Source organism: Lepidochelys kempii, chromosome 9, assembly GCF_965140265.1.
Source record: "Lepidochelys kempii isolate rLepKem1 chromosome 9, rLepKem1.hap2, whole genome shotgun sequence".
In the NCBI taxonomy this organism is placed as follows: domain Eukaryota; kingdom Metazoa; phylum Chordata; order Testudines; family Cheloniidae; genus Lepidochelys; species Lepidochelys kempii.
Genome location: NC_133264.1, coordinates 46,703,233 through 46,716,564, shown reverse-complemented (window position 1 = coordinate 46,716,564; position 13,332 = coordinate 46,703,233). Strand labels below are relative to the sequence as shown.

Genomic DNA, 13,332 nt, shown 5'->3' with positions numbered 1-13,332 from the left:
TAGAGGTTACTGTCTGACATGCTGCCTGCCAGACTGGTGATCGGAACAAGTAATGGGGGAAAAAAGAAAACTCTCTCTAGGAATGTAAGACTTTGCTTCGGTGCTGCAGCTACGACAAGGTGTGCCGGCCTAGCTTCACTTTTGCCAACTACAAAAACTAGCTGTGTTAATCACACCGTTTCTTGGGTTTCATTTTTCTCTCTCTATTTTGAATCTTTTTAAAGTTAAGGCACAAGCTTCTCCACCTAGGAGACGGAACCATTCACAGGACTGCCCAAGAAGCAGCTCCAACAGCAGCATAAAGAAAACGTGTATGACTTGTGTGAAGAGAGGATGATGGTGGAGGTGGGAAGGGCTTAGAGGCCTAGATAATACAGTGATGGGGGGCCATAAATAGATTATAGAGTCAGCTAGCTGAAGAGAACTGACAATAGCCACGGGATCTGTCCAACCAGTAGGGGCAGCAGCTCTGGCAATATTAAAAGCCATATGTAAATGCCTCCCAAAAGGTGGGCAGATCTGGGGAAGAGGTTACTTACTGGTCCACGGCTTCTCTTTATGCTTCTTTTTATCTCTTGCTTTGATGAACAGGAGGGGATGGGAAGGGGAACAGCTCTTTCCCCCTCAACAGGTCAGAATGGGGGAAATGGAGGATCTCTAGGATAGAAAGAGTAGAAGGAGAGAAAGAGAGGGAAGCTAACAGGTGGGGAGGGCTTTTAAAAAAAGTCTGATTAAACATAAATGAGACAGTTTAAATAGAAACTGAGACTAAGTCTGAAACTAAGCAGTCAGGAGAACGGTATCAACCACTCACACCACAGAAAGTGAGTAGTGCTTCATTGTCAGAAGTCATAGATGGGTAATTGTGACATTCACTGCTTCCACAATGCTTAAAACATATATCCCTGCAAAGATTATTAGGATGGTCTAGGGCTTTCAGTCTTACAAAAGAGTCATAATTAAACAAACTCCGAACCCTTCCAGTCACCCCAGTATGGCACTGTAAGGCAACCAAGGTACCCTGTATTTGACCTACTTCTTCTTATTGCTCTCAAAATAGCAGCCTTCTCTCTCAGAGTAAGTGGTTCTTGAGCAATAGATGAACTCAGGGCGAAGCTCAATCAAGTTCCCCAAGTACAACCCTACCCATCCGAGCGTGAACTCCAGAAGCCCAGATCCCCATTCATATTTTATACTCCACAGGTTTTTCCACTTCTGCCATTTCCATTATTAATGCACTGCCGGCTCCCTCCCCACCTCATATACACCATTTTTTGGTCGTAGAAAAGCAATGAAGTGAGAACCAGAAGTGAAGCTCGTGACAGCCCCTGCTTCCCACTGACACGCTCCCTTGTTTATGTCAAAAATCATGGGCATTCAATGACAAGAAAGCTGCAGAGAACGGAAGATGCAGGGAACCATTTATAAGGCAGTGGAGACATAACAGACCTTCAAAAAGCCACAGTCAAGGTTTGCTAGGGGGAAGGGGTGGGACTGCATTAACTTGCATTTCATTAAGAAAAAATAATACTGAGGCCCTATTAAGGGGTCCCATGTGGCAGCTACATCACATTTATTTTAATGTCTCTCCCTTCCAGAGACCGATTCACCCCCCAGCTTCTTACAAATGAAGACTTGTGGGTCTTAACCTTACAAGCAAGGATACGTTTGACCCATTAGTTACCCTATTTAAAGCCTTTTGTTAAACTGTCGTTGGAGCTTGGGCCACGATTTTATATTGCGACTCCAGCTCACATTAGCAGATGGTCTCACAAAAACGCCTCCTCCTCCCTATCCTAGTTATTCAACTTCTGATGCGTAATCAGCATTCCTTTCTTATTTACCATTTTCTGGGCAACACAGAATCCCACAGATCTCAGTCTGGGGCACTGGACATCTGAAATGATGGTCATGGGAAAGGCTTCCTGCAACGGGTGTGTTTGAAAGATGGGTGTATGCGGCATTCTTTTAGGAAAACATCTAAACTAAGCCTTCCAATGAGGAAATCTTCCCTGTTTAAGTCTGACCCTATAAAAAAGTCCACATGCATTTGGGTGAAACTAGAAGCAAAATAAATATAATACTGATTCTACAATGCCAACTCCTGGCCCCCTTTTCAGCTTTTAAAATGTCTGTAAAAGATAGGAAAAAATTTATAAATAAAAAGCAAGATCGTCTACTCTTTTTTTCAGAAAGAATTGAAAGAAAGAGAATGACTCCCAGCCCCCAGATAAACTCAGTCACCTTTTAATGTTTTGGTTTTGCTGGAAGGGGAAAGGGGTTCCCCTGTAAAAGAGTTCAGAGCCCTCAATCCTGATCATTTAAGACTTGTGCCTATGACACAAAGGCCCCTTGGCAAAGGGTCCCCTGTTCTTTGCAAACAACTCATATCAGACCTGACAAACTCATTACACCAAATGAGTCTTGCAGGGTATTTATTTCTAAGGGATAACATGTCAACAGGCAGCCAGTGAGTGCAGCTGGGCAACAGCAGAGCCATCTGACTGGCTACAACAGTCAGTGGCTGGCTCTTAAGCCCAGCAGCTGCAGAGGATCAGTGGCTGCTCAACACACACAGCCACAGATTCTCTACCTCCCTGTGCTCACCCCACTGCTTCTGCCTTACTTCTGCACTGCTCCAGCCGAGACTCTACCCTATACCCAGCCTCGTTTAGTCCTATCCCAGCCTTGTTTCTGCTGTGGAACCAGACTCCACATAATCTCCTGCCTTACCTGACTCCACATAATCTGGGTTCTGACGCTTGGCTCCAATTCCTGACTTTGACTAGACTCTGGCAGTTGGACTCCAACCGCTAGGCATGACCACCTACAACCCAGTCTCCTACTACCAGGGGATAATGTGTCAGGGTAAGGGCCCATTCAAACAGGAAGGAGTTGTCACCCTCCCAGGTTAGCCAGCAATGCAATGCAATGTTGTCTAGCCTTGCTCCATCCCTATATCCAAACTATATCATCTGTTTTCCCCTCCACACACAACAGAAATATTTATTAAACACTTCTGCCTTTTCTGTATTATTCATAATACCATCAAGCAATGGACCAATACCACTGTCAGGATTATGTTTGTCCCTAATATATTTTAAAAACTGCTCCTTATTGTCCTTAACTCTGCTGGCCATAGATTTCTCCTTGTCCCCCTCTTCCTCCCTTATCAATTTTCTACAATTCCTAACTTCTGATTTATATTCATCACTATCAAATTCCCCTTTCTTCCATTAGTTATTTAGGGTTTTTGTTTTTGTTTTTTATTTTTTATGGCTGCCTTCACTTCCCCTCTAAACAAGGTCAATTTTTTAACCAGCACAGCTTTCTTTCTTGACTGTGGCTTTTGGGGCATCTAGTAAGTTGTTTTTAAATGATTCCTAATTATCATTCACATTTTTTGATTAATTGTTTCCTCCCAGCTGATTTGGCTCATAATTGTGTTCAGCTTTGTGAAACAGGCCTATTAAAAGCACCAAGTATATATAATTCTGATATGGGTTTTATTCTGCTTGCACATTGTAAATGTGATCAAGTCAAGATCATTTGTACCTAAACTACCATTAATTTTAGTTGTGTGATCAGTTCCTCTTTATCTGTTCGGACAAGGCCTAATATAGAATTGTCCCATGTTGGCTGTAACACTTTTGAGTTAGCAAATTGTCAAGTAGTATGTTTAGGAATTCCAAGGATGTTTTAGTACTGGTTGCATGAGACCTCCAGCATATGTCACTCAAGCTAAAGTCCCCCGTGATCGTGCAACTTTTTTCCTACAGACTGTAGATAGCTGCATAAGGAGGCAGTCATCCTGGTCCTTAGTGTGATTTGGTGGTCTGTAGCAGATACCAACTAATACCCCATCTTGAGCTTTATCTGTTAGGACACTGATCCACAAGCCTTCAATTTCATTTTCTTCCAAGTTATCAGTGACTTAGAAACGGATATTAGCATGCCATTCCCCCTCCGCTTTTGCCCACTCAATCCTTCCTAAACAGGTTATAACAGTGATTTTAACATTCCAGTTGTGAGAATCATCCCACCAGGTTTCAGTAATACCAACTAGATTGAATTTACGCTCATAAATGAGCAATTCAAACAATTCTTCTTGATTACTACAGAAGATAAGGCAACTATTAATAAGCATAGTTCAGGTTTGCATTTTATGATTTTCTTTTGTATTATAAGTAATTGTTCCTATCGCTCTCATTTCTAGAAGAATTTCTGTTCTTTCTTAAATAAACCTACTTTTGTTTTATTACTAGTGCTGTGCGGTTTACAGGAGTGGTGATTTTAGGTAAAACTAATAAAATGAGGCAAACCCCTCCTTTGGGGTCAGAGGATCTGGGATTCCTCCGAGTAGCCCGTGTCAGCGGCTGGATATCACAGGGGAAAAAATGAAAGGGATTCAGGGTCTGGGGCTAAGGTCCCTCTAAGCTGCGCGGCCACCTATTAAGCCCTGCGCAGGGGCTCCGGGCTGCGGCGGGGAGAGGCACCCCTCCCCGCCGGCCCCAGCGTGGGCCTGCCTCAGGCTTGCCGCAGCCAGAGGACAGGGAGAGGAGCCCTTCCCTCAGCCCAGCCCGACCAGAGCTGCTGCAGCCGGGGAGGGGGGGCCTCTCCCCCGGCTCCAAGCTGCTGCAACGAGAGAGGGCTGGGGGAGTCCTCTCTCCCCACCGCAGCCCCAGGGCAGCCTGAACCCCTCATCCCGGATCCCACCCCAGAGCACCCCAGCCCTGAGCCCCTCCCACACTCCATACTCCTCAGCCCCACCCCCACCACATGAATTTTGTCATGTGCACCACAACAAAATTCATTCCATACATGGATGTAAAAAATTAGAGGGAACATTGGTCTGGGGTACACCTATTGTTAACCTGAAAGGCAAAGACATGGCATAGCCCAGAGGCAAGTGCTTGAATGGCTAACAGGCCGGTGGTGTTAGGGTGGTAGGCTAGAGGGTAAAAAGGTGACTCTCAGTCCTGGGTACCTGAAGAACTGTCAGTGTCTCATAACCACTTGACAATATGCAGGATAAAGGGTAGGATACAGAAGACAGAGGAAATGGTCTTCCCTTTACACTATACACATTCAGTGCATTTGATGGGATCACTCATTTATTGCCATTAGGTTGAAGCATGACCAGTGAACTGGAACATTAATGCTGAGATTTCCAAAGCCTGGCTTGCTTGATTTTTAAAGGACAGATCTGCCTATATAACAGTAAGATTAATATTCTATTATGACTCAAAGGGAGCATCTATATATTTTTTAACAATTTTAATTCCATGGCTGCTAACAGAATGCTACTTTTCATTGGGTCTTGAAAATCACATCACTGAAGAGGGTACCTAAATATATAACTACAGAGACCTTTTCCACCAGCATCTCAATGTGATTACATGTACAGCAATGAGCTTTTATCGGTTTTGTATCTGTACTTGTCTCAAACATTCCGGCAGAGACTGTAATAGGAAAGAACACATTATCTGGGAGGCTGGAGAGAGCAGATCCGGCATTACTATAGCAGCATGAGCTGAACAAACAGCCCCTTTGACCTCCTTGTTACAAATACAAGTTTTTCTTAATTGTTCCACTGAGAGACAGGAGAATATAACAAGTATTAAAAACAAAAAACTAGAGCGGGAGATAGAAAAGTTATTCCAAAAAATTATTGGTTCAAAGTCTGTTTTGGACCTGCTCTTGCACATTCATCATTTCCGTGGATACCTCTTTGTAAGTTCTCTCAAGGTGAGTCTATTCTAAAGAACTGCACCCTCTGGACAATAGAAATGTAAATAGCAATGATGCTGTCTGTCCTCACTAGCCAACCAGTTTCTGATGCTGTTCTGCCCTGCCTCCATACACAGCTCTTAACTCATCCACCAAGAGTGACATTGTCCTCTAGGTATATACCCAACAGTTCCCAGCACTGCTCCTCGAAGCTGTGCCTTGTGGAAGACCTTCTAGTAGCACAAGGAGATTTAGCAAGGCCTTCTAGTAGCACAAGGAGATCATGCAAGAAGGGGTCAAACTCCTACAATTGCCTAGCATCTACACACCCACTTGTATGACATTCTTCATTGAAAACGGAGGCCAAGATGAGCAGCTAGAGGGCCTTCACTTCACCCTTCACATTTTCTGCTGAAGCTTCTGAAGTGTAACCACCAAGGATCTCAGATAGCCTAGGAGAACCGATTGAAGGTATGCTGGCAGTACACGCAGACAGAAAGCAACCAATGCCAATACTGTAATCCCATCCAATATCATTGGGGACCACATAACATTAAGTTTATGTACCACTGTAGGCCAGCAATGGAATGCAATGCCAGTCGGGAGGATTCCCACAACTCCTCCAGGAACCAAAAACAGTGGAGGGTGATTAAAGTGAATCACTCAGGTAGTAAACACTGCCACAAAGACACCACCCTGGGGGAGACCTGCATATACTGGTTCAAACTGGGGTTTCCAACGATCAAACAAAGAAAGGACTTTTGATTGAAAAAGGCTGAGTTTAAACTGATGCAGTGGTTTCCTTCTGATGCAACAGACAGGACCATCGGTCAAAGAGGACCCCGACCCTTGTGAAAGTGTTGGAAAGACACTGGCCTACCACGGCCGCATAAGACTGATGGGTGACTCCTGGTGTGTTTAGAACATGTTTAAATCTGTTTATTGTTCGTATTATGTTTTTTCTGTAATGCTTTTCCTTTAAGAAAAATGTGCTTGCTTAGAAAAAGTTGTGCGGTAACTTGAGCCTTCTGGCAGTATACTGTTCAGGGTCCTTGGAGAGAAACCAAAGTACAGGCATTGGCCTTTAGGTAGTCTGGCTTGCTGGGGATACCAAAGTGTAAGGCAGGGAGCTGTGCAGCCTTAAAAAAAACCCCTCAGGAGTGGAGAGATGCAGGTTTCTGCCAAGAGAGGTGACTGCTGGGAGCCAGAAACCCTACATGGGTGCCCTTGAAGGAGCACTGAGGGGTAACACAGGCATTGGAGCTCATGCTTCAGGTCTGCAAGAGGCATTGAAATGCCTCCCCATCCCCCGACTAACCAGCCCCATGTTGTGCTATGAAGATATAGCATCACTTGCTCGACCGCTCAATCCAGGATGAGAATCTGCTCACACTGGGAAAGAGAGTGGTGACTGCCCCCCCAGGAAAAAGACAGCATGAGTCACCCTGTAGAAAAGCTGGTTACTCAGGGTCACTACTGAGCAGCTGGGAACTCCACAGCGGACAGAGGGATCAATAGGCCTCCACACCCTTCAAGATTCTCAGCGATCCAGAACACCTACTATTTTTCCGGGTCACAAAACTATACTCTGATCACACAAACAGCAGCCAGATGGTGACTTGGCAATGGTCTGGTAGGTGCAGGATGGCAGTGAAGTGTGCATTTGGAAGGCTCAAAGCAAGGGGAAGGTACTTAATGACCACTATCAGCCAGGGGTGTGTGTGTGTGTCATAATCTCCGCCTGTTTTCTGCACAACATTTACGGAAGCAAGGGTGAGGTATTTAATACACTCTGGACTGTGACCATGGGCCTTGTAGCAAGCGAGGCAATGTAGAGCTGGAATGACAAGCAATGCCACCTAAGGCTGTGACCTATGTGAAGGCAGCCTGCATTAGGTGTGTGAGCAAAACTGGCTACACTTAGTGTGCATATTCTGCCAGTGCATGGGTGCTTGGGGGGATGGAAGAAACCGCAGTCTGAAATGGGGAGTATTAAACGTTAGCATTTGCTTCTGTTAAGTGTCGCTGTTTCCTGTGCTGGTGTTGGGTTTCAGCAGGGTATAAACAGGCGTGATTTTCTTGTATGATAATTTATTTCAATGTATACAAGTCTGGCGGGGTGCAGGAGTTTATGAAGTAGTGAAGTGGTGATGTATTGAGAGTACATTAAAGCTGGCAAATGGGCTCTTAAACCCAGAGATAAATGCTGCAAATCAACTTTATTAAACATACAAACATGCCGGCCAGCTGCAAAACAGCAAAACATGAAACAAATTTGGTTTGAAGACTACAGGGATGTGAAATACACATCCTGGGGTTCCAGTTCCCCTGGCTCTGCTCACAGGTGGGGGTGTGGGTGTGGAGCGCCGTGGAAATGCACAGGAGGGAGCAGGTGACTATGAGGAAGTTCAATCGAAACAGCTATAGATCTGTACCATGGAAGTCTATGGAAGAGGTGGTACACCCTGAACAGGTGCAGGGGGTTTGTTGATGGTCTAAGAGGGCAAGGTGTCTGCTCCTTCATATGTTCTCTCAGATAGTCCTGCTCAACTCTTCTTCCTGCCCCTGAGATGACATTCGTTATGTTAAACAATGTTTCTTTGCTTCCTTAATTGGTCTTGTCTTTTCAGCAGGGACTGCCAAACGCAGTGGAGCTGGTTTTCCTAGACAGGCAGGGAAGGGTTCTGCTGTGGCTTCTGGGCTGGAGATAGGGGGCGGGTGTGGAATTTGGCAAAGGGTGTGGAGGGAAGAGGCTGTTCCCACATATAAGCAGAACCATCCCACCAGAGCACCACCAACAAAAAGCTATGTCCCTTAGGTAGAGGGCCAGTCACTTGGCAGAAGGCGGATCACTACTACTGACTGCCAAGAATCTTATTGTATTTGTTCTTCTGTCTCCCCCAGCCAAACCCCGTCATGCTTGTTTGTCTCATCTACCTGTTACATATTGTCTTTTAGACGGTAAGCTCCCTGGACCAGGCACGGCTATTTATTGTATGTTTGTTAGGCACCTAGCACAATGGGATCCAATCTGGCTGAGCTCTTTAGGTGTTACCACAGCAAAAATAAGTATTAAGAATAAACTTCTCCAAAGACATTCTCTGCCTAGAGTCCCCTGCTTCTGTCTCTAGAGCTTGGAATCCCTGAATGGCGATGTGGGATCCTGGTACAGTGGGTCTTGGACTGGACAGTGTGGGCAGTGTTTTCTTCCTGGTCCCTCACCAGCTGGGTGCTGGGCACCTCAGTACTGCTCAAGAGTACGCTGGGCTCCACAGACCACCAAGTACCAAGAATATGATCCAGTTAACCAATAAAGAGATTCTCCTCCATGCCCCAGAGTGCCTTCTGTTCCCAACACTGTTGTAATGGAGCTTCAGCCCTTTTATTTCCTGCTGGCCCTGCTTCCCTGGGGCGGGTGATAATTAGATGGGCGTTCAGACTTCCTGTTGTAGACCAGGGTTTTGCCAATTACAGAGCTCAGTTGTGACTGAATTGCCTCCTCCTCAGAAGTTATCCACAAGCATTCAGCATAATACCTCAGGCCACCTGGCAGCATGCTTGTAAGATGGCTTCTGAGAAATACACTCCCCAAAATGGGCTCGCTAAAAAGCACGCAGTGATGACTAAAAAGTGCCTGAGGGCACAAAAAGCATGCAATAAGATATTCTGTGTGCGCAATATTGTGTGTCCAGGCAAGGGGCTTCTGGACCAGTAGAGTACAGAATCTAGACAAACCTGGCCATCTACACTGTGACTGGTGAGCCAATGAGACAGCGGACTATCTGAATCATCAGGGTTAGCATAGCAGCCCTAGCTGTGTCTGCATTGGTGGAGTGTGACATGGTGGTGTGTCACAATGGTTAGCCTTATTCAAAGCAAGTGCAACCCCCAAGGAGCTATGACCCATCTGTGTAATTAGGGGAACTTTTATGCATGGATGCGTGATGTATCAGACATGCTAGGGTCCAAACGGGAGCTAGGATGCAAAATTTTTCTAGTGAAGACAAGGCCATTCTCCTTTCCTTGTTTTAATTTGAGCACAGATGCAAAATAAATGTAAGTGTTTAAGTGGCATAGTCTGTGCAAAAATGTTCTGTGTCATTGGAATTAGTCTTGGTTCTTCCCTGAGATACTATGAACACACAGCTGATTAAAGGTTTATCTGTTTGTTTAGAGGCAGCTCGTCTGCTAGTTCATTTTTGGTTTCCTAGCTTAGTCTGTGCAGGGAAGCAGACTACGCCACTTCCTTTCTTCTACATAGTTACTGGCACTCACACATCCTTCTTCTGGAGCTCAGAGGTTTGGTGCTGACCAAGGTGCTAAAATGAAGATTGTGTTCATCGTCGTCTCACCCTTTGTGCATTGCTGGTTGCCTTTGCCAGAACACACACACACACACCTCCACATGCTTACATCAGGGGTCAGCACTGATGAGACTGCAGCACTGGAGTGGGAAATGCCTCGAGCTGCAGGTTTGGGCAGCTCTGCCATCTGTTTTTGTGAGCAGCGGCTCTGTTGATAGGCTAAAAGAAGAGGAGTACTTGTGGCACCTTAGAGACAAACCAATTTATTTGAGCATAAGCTTCCGTGAGCTACAGATCACTTCATCAGATGCATACTGTCAGAGTAACAGCCGTGTTAGTCTGTATTCGCAAAAAGAAAAGGAGGACTTGTGGCACCTTAGAGACTAACCAATTTATTTGAGCATAAGCTTTCGTGAGCTACTGAGCTGTAGCTCACGAAAGCTTATGCTCAAATAAATTGGTTAGTCTCTAAGGTGCCACAAGTACTCCTTTTCTTTTTGTGAATACAGACTAACATGGTTGATAGGCTGGGATTTCTCAGGAGTGTATTCCAAACTAGTCTATCCCACAAAGAAAGTATTTGACTGTCTGGGGGCTGGCCCATATGGGAATGCTTTCTTTTCCTACTTGATTTTCACTCTCAGCCTACCAGGAGCGAACTGGATAATTACTGATCTTTGGAGTCTGGAGAAGGTCCCAGCTTTAAATCCACAAATTGTCTCTGTTACCTAAGCAGCAAACTTAACAAGTGAGCCATACTTTATACATTCCTCTTGACAAACATGTGGGATTGTACTTTAAATCCCATAATACGCATGCAATGTCTCTAAAACTCATAAAGTGAGGCGATATCTTTCCAATGTAGATACGCAGGAAGATTCTGTTTCACACACATTAGTGAAGATCTAGAGTAGTGAATTCACTGAGGTTAATTTGGATTTACACTGGAATTGAAGCAAAATTTGGAGCTCAGTGTGATGGAGTAAAATGCTGCCCTTTATATGGATATATTTCTATATCCTGTTTTCTTCTAAGTTAAAAAACACACATCTGTTATTTCGCTGGTGAAAAACTCCCACGTTCTAAACGGTTAGAGTCTCTGAAGGATTCAAGCCCCATATTTTCCAAGAGCCCAGTGTTCCCCAATCATCATAAATACACGAACATATTTACACACAAAGCATATATAAACAAGAAATATACTTGCATCCATAAAGAAAAAGTTTGTGACTGAACACCTAGGGGGAGAATAGTATGTCCCCTGCTCTGTTTTACCCACATTCTGCCATATATTTCATGTTATAGCAGTCTCGAATGATGACCCAGCACATGTTGTTCATTTTAAGAACACTTTCACAGCAAATTTGACAAAATGCAAAGAAGGTACCAATGTGAGATTTCTAAAGATAGCTACAGCACTCAATCCAAGGTTTAAGAATCTGAAGTGCCTTCCAAAATCTGAGAGGGATGAGGTGGGGAGCATGCTTTCAGAAGTCTTAAAAGAGCAACACTCCAATGCAGAAACTACAGAACCCGAACCACCAAAAAAGAAAATCAGCCTTCTGCTGGTGGCATCTTACTCAGATGATAAAAATGAACATGCGTTGGTCTGCACTGCTTTGGATCGTTATCAATCAGAACCCATCATCAGCATGGACGCATGTCCCCTGGAATGGTGGTTGAAGCACCAAGGGACATGTGACTCTTTACCACATCTGGCACATAAATATCTTGCGATGCTGGCTACAACAATGCCATGAGAACACCTGTTCTCACTTTCAGGTGTCATTGTAAACAAGAAGCAGGCAGCATTATCTCCTACAAATGTAAACAAACTTGTTTGCCTGAGTGATTGGCTGAACAAGAAGTAGGACTGAGTGGACATGCAGGCTCTAAAATTTTACACAGTTTTATTTTTGAATGCAGTATTTTTTTTAATTCTACATTTGTAAGATCAACTTTCATGATAAAGAGATTGCGCTAGAGTACTTGTATCAGGTGAATTGAAAAATACAATTTTTTTTAACAGTGTAAACACTTGTAATCAAAAAGAAAGTGAGCACTGTACACTTCGTATTCTGTGTTGTAACTGAAATCAATATCTTTGAAAATGTAGAAAACATCCACAAATATTTAAATAAATGGTATTCTATTATTGTTTAACAGTGCGATTAATATATACACACACACACAATGTTTGATAGACAGTTTCTTAGATAGGGTGATGGTTTTTACCAGCAGCTTAGAATAGTGTAACTCAACCTTCTTGACAGCAGGGACTAGCTTGCTGCCTTCTGAAATTGAGTCAGGGAGATCTCAGGGACTGGCACTGTGGTGTCCACTGACTGGTCATTGAGAAACACTGGCTTAGATCACACAGGCCTTTTCAGAAGTGATTAATGAATTTTGTTGCCCAAATTGAGTCACTATAAAGGGGCCTGATTTTCAGAAAGCGCTGAGAATCCAGCCTCTCAAAAATAAGGATTTTTTTTAACATGTCTTGAATTAGGCACCAAATTGTGGCACTAAAATCACAAGTAATTTCTTACAAATGTAGCACCCATTTAATTGTGCTCCCATTGACATCCATGCTGAGCACTTCTGAAAACCCCACCATAGATTGTGATCCCTGATTTATAGATGCAAAATAAAAACTGAGGCTCAGTTAAGAAAATCTGGACCTTGAAGACTGTCACTTTGGTAACAACCCAAACGGAGTTTCTCTTATATACTGTAAATTTGTCAGCCCCACAGGATATCAGTTTGCAACTATACTGAACGTCGTGAGCCTGGAGAACTGCTGATAACATAGCCGCAGAAGAGTATGAGATCATCTCTGTTTCCAAGCAGGAGCTGAAGGGACCCAGAGGGTTCAGCATCAAAGCCCATGACCACTGCGGTGGCAGATTGTAACAACTGCTTTCTAACCACCCGGGAAAACATCTTGGAAACACCGCGTAATAAACAAATAGGGACAACAACAGAGCATACAGGGCTTACCTAAATGCATCAAATGGTAAGACAGGTTCGGGGGAAGTCATCAAGAAAACATGAAAAGGAAAAGAGGAAATAAATTAGTTCAGAGGTATGTAATTCCAATTAGCTTAAAAAAAAACAACCAAAAAAAAAACAACCAAGCTCCCTTAGGGACTGTTGGATACATAGCTGTACTACTTGCTTTTTGTATGGCAAACTGGTCAGCCATGACCTTTACTATATAATGCATATGAGCTGGGTTTCACATAAGGTGGGTGAGGTGATATCTTTTACTGGACCAACCTCTGTTGGTGAGAGAGAC

General features: G+C 44.0%; 1 protein-coding gene and 1 long non-coding RNA gene across 2 annotated transcripts in view; both read right to left on the bottom strand.

Moving 5' to 3' along the window:
• Positions 1-13,332, bottom strand: part of HS6ST1 (heparan sulfate 6-O-sulfotransferase 1) — a 271,253-nt gene that overhangs the window by 159,516 nt on the left and 98,405 nt on the right. The window lies entirely within an intron of this gene.
• LOC140917389 (uncharacterized) overlaps positions 10,667-13,332 on the bottom strand; it is a 90,811-nt gene continuing 88,145 nt past the window's right edge. Inside the window, exon 3 of the long non-coding RNA XR_012160824.1 lies at positions 10,667-13,034. This is a non-coding gene — a long non-coding RNA (uncharacterized lncRNA). The remainder of the gene's footprint in view (positions 13,035-13,332) is intronic.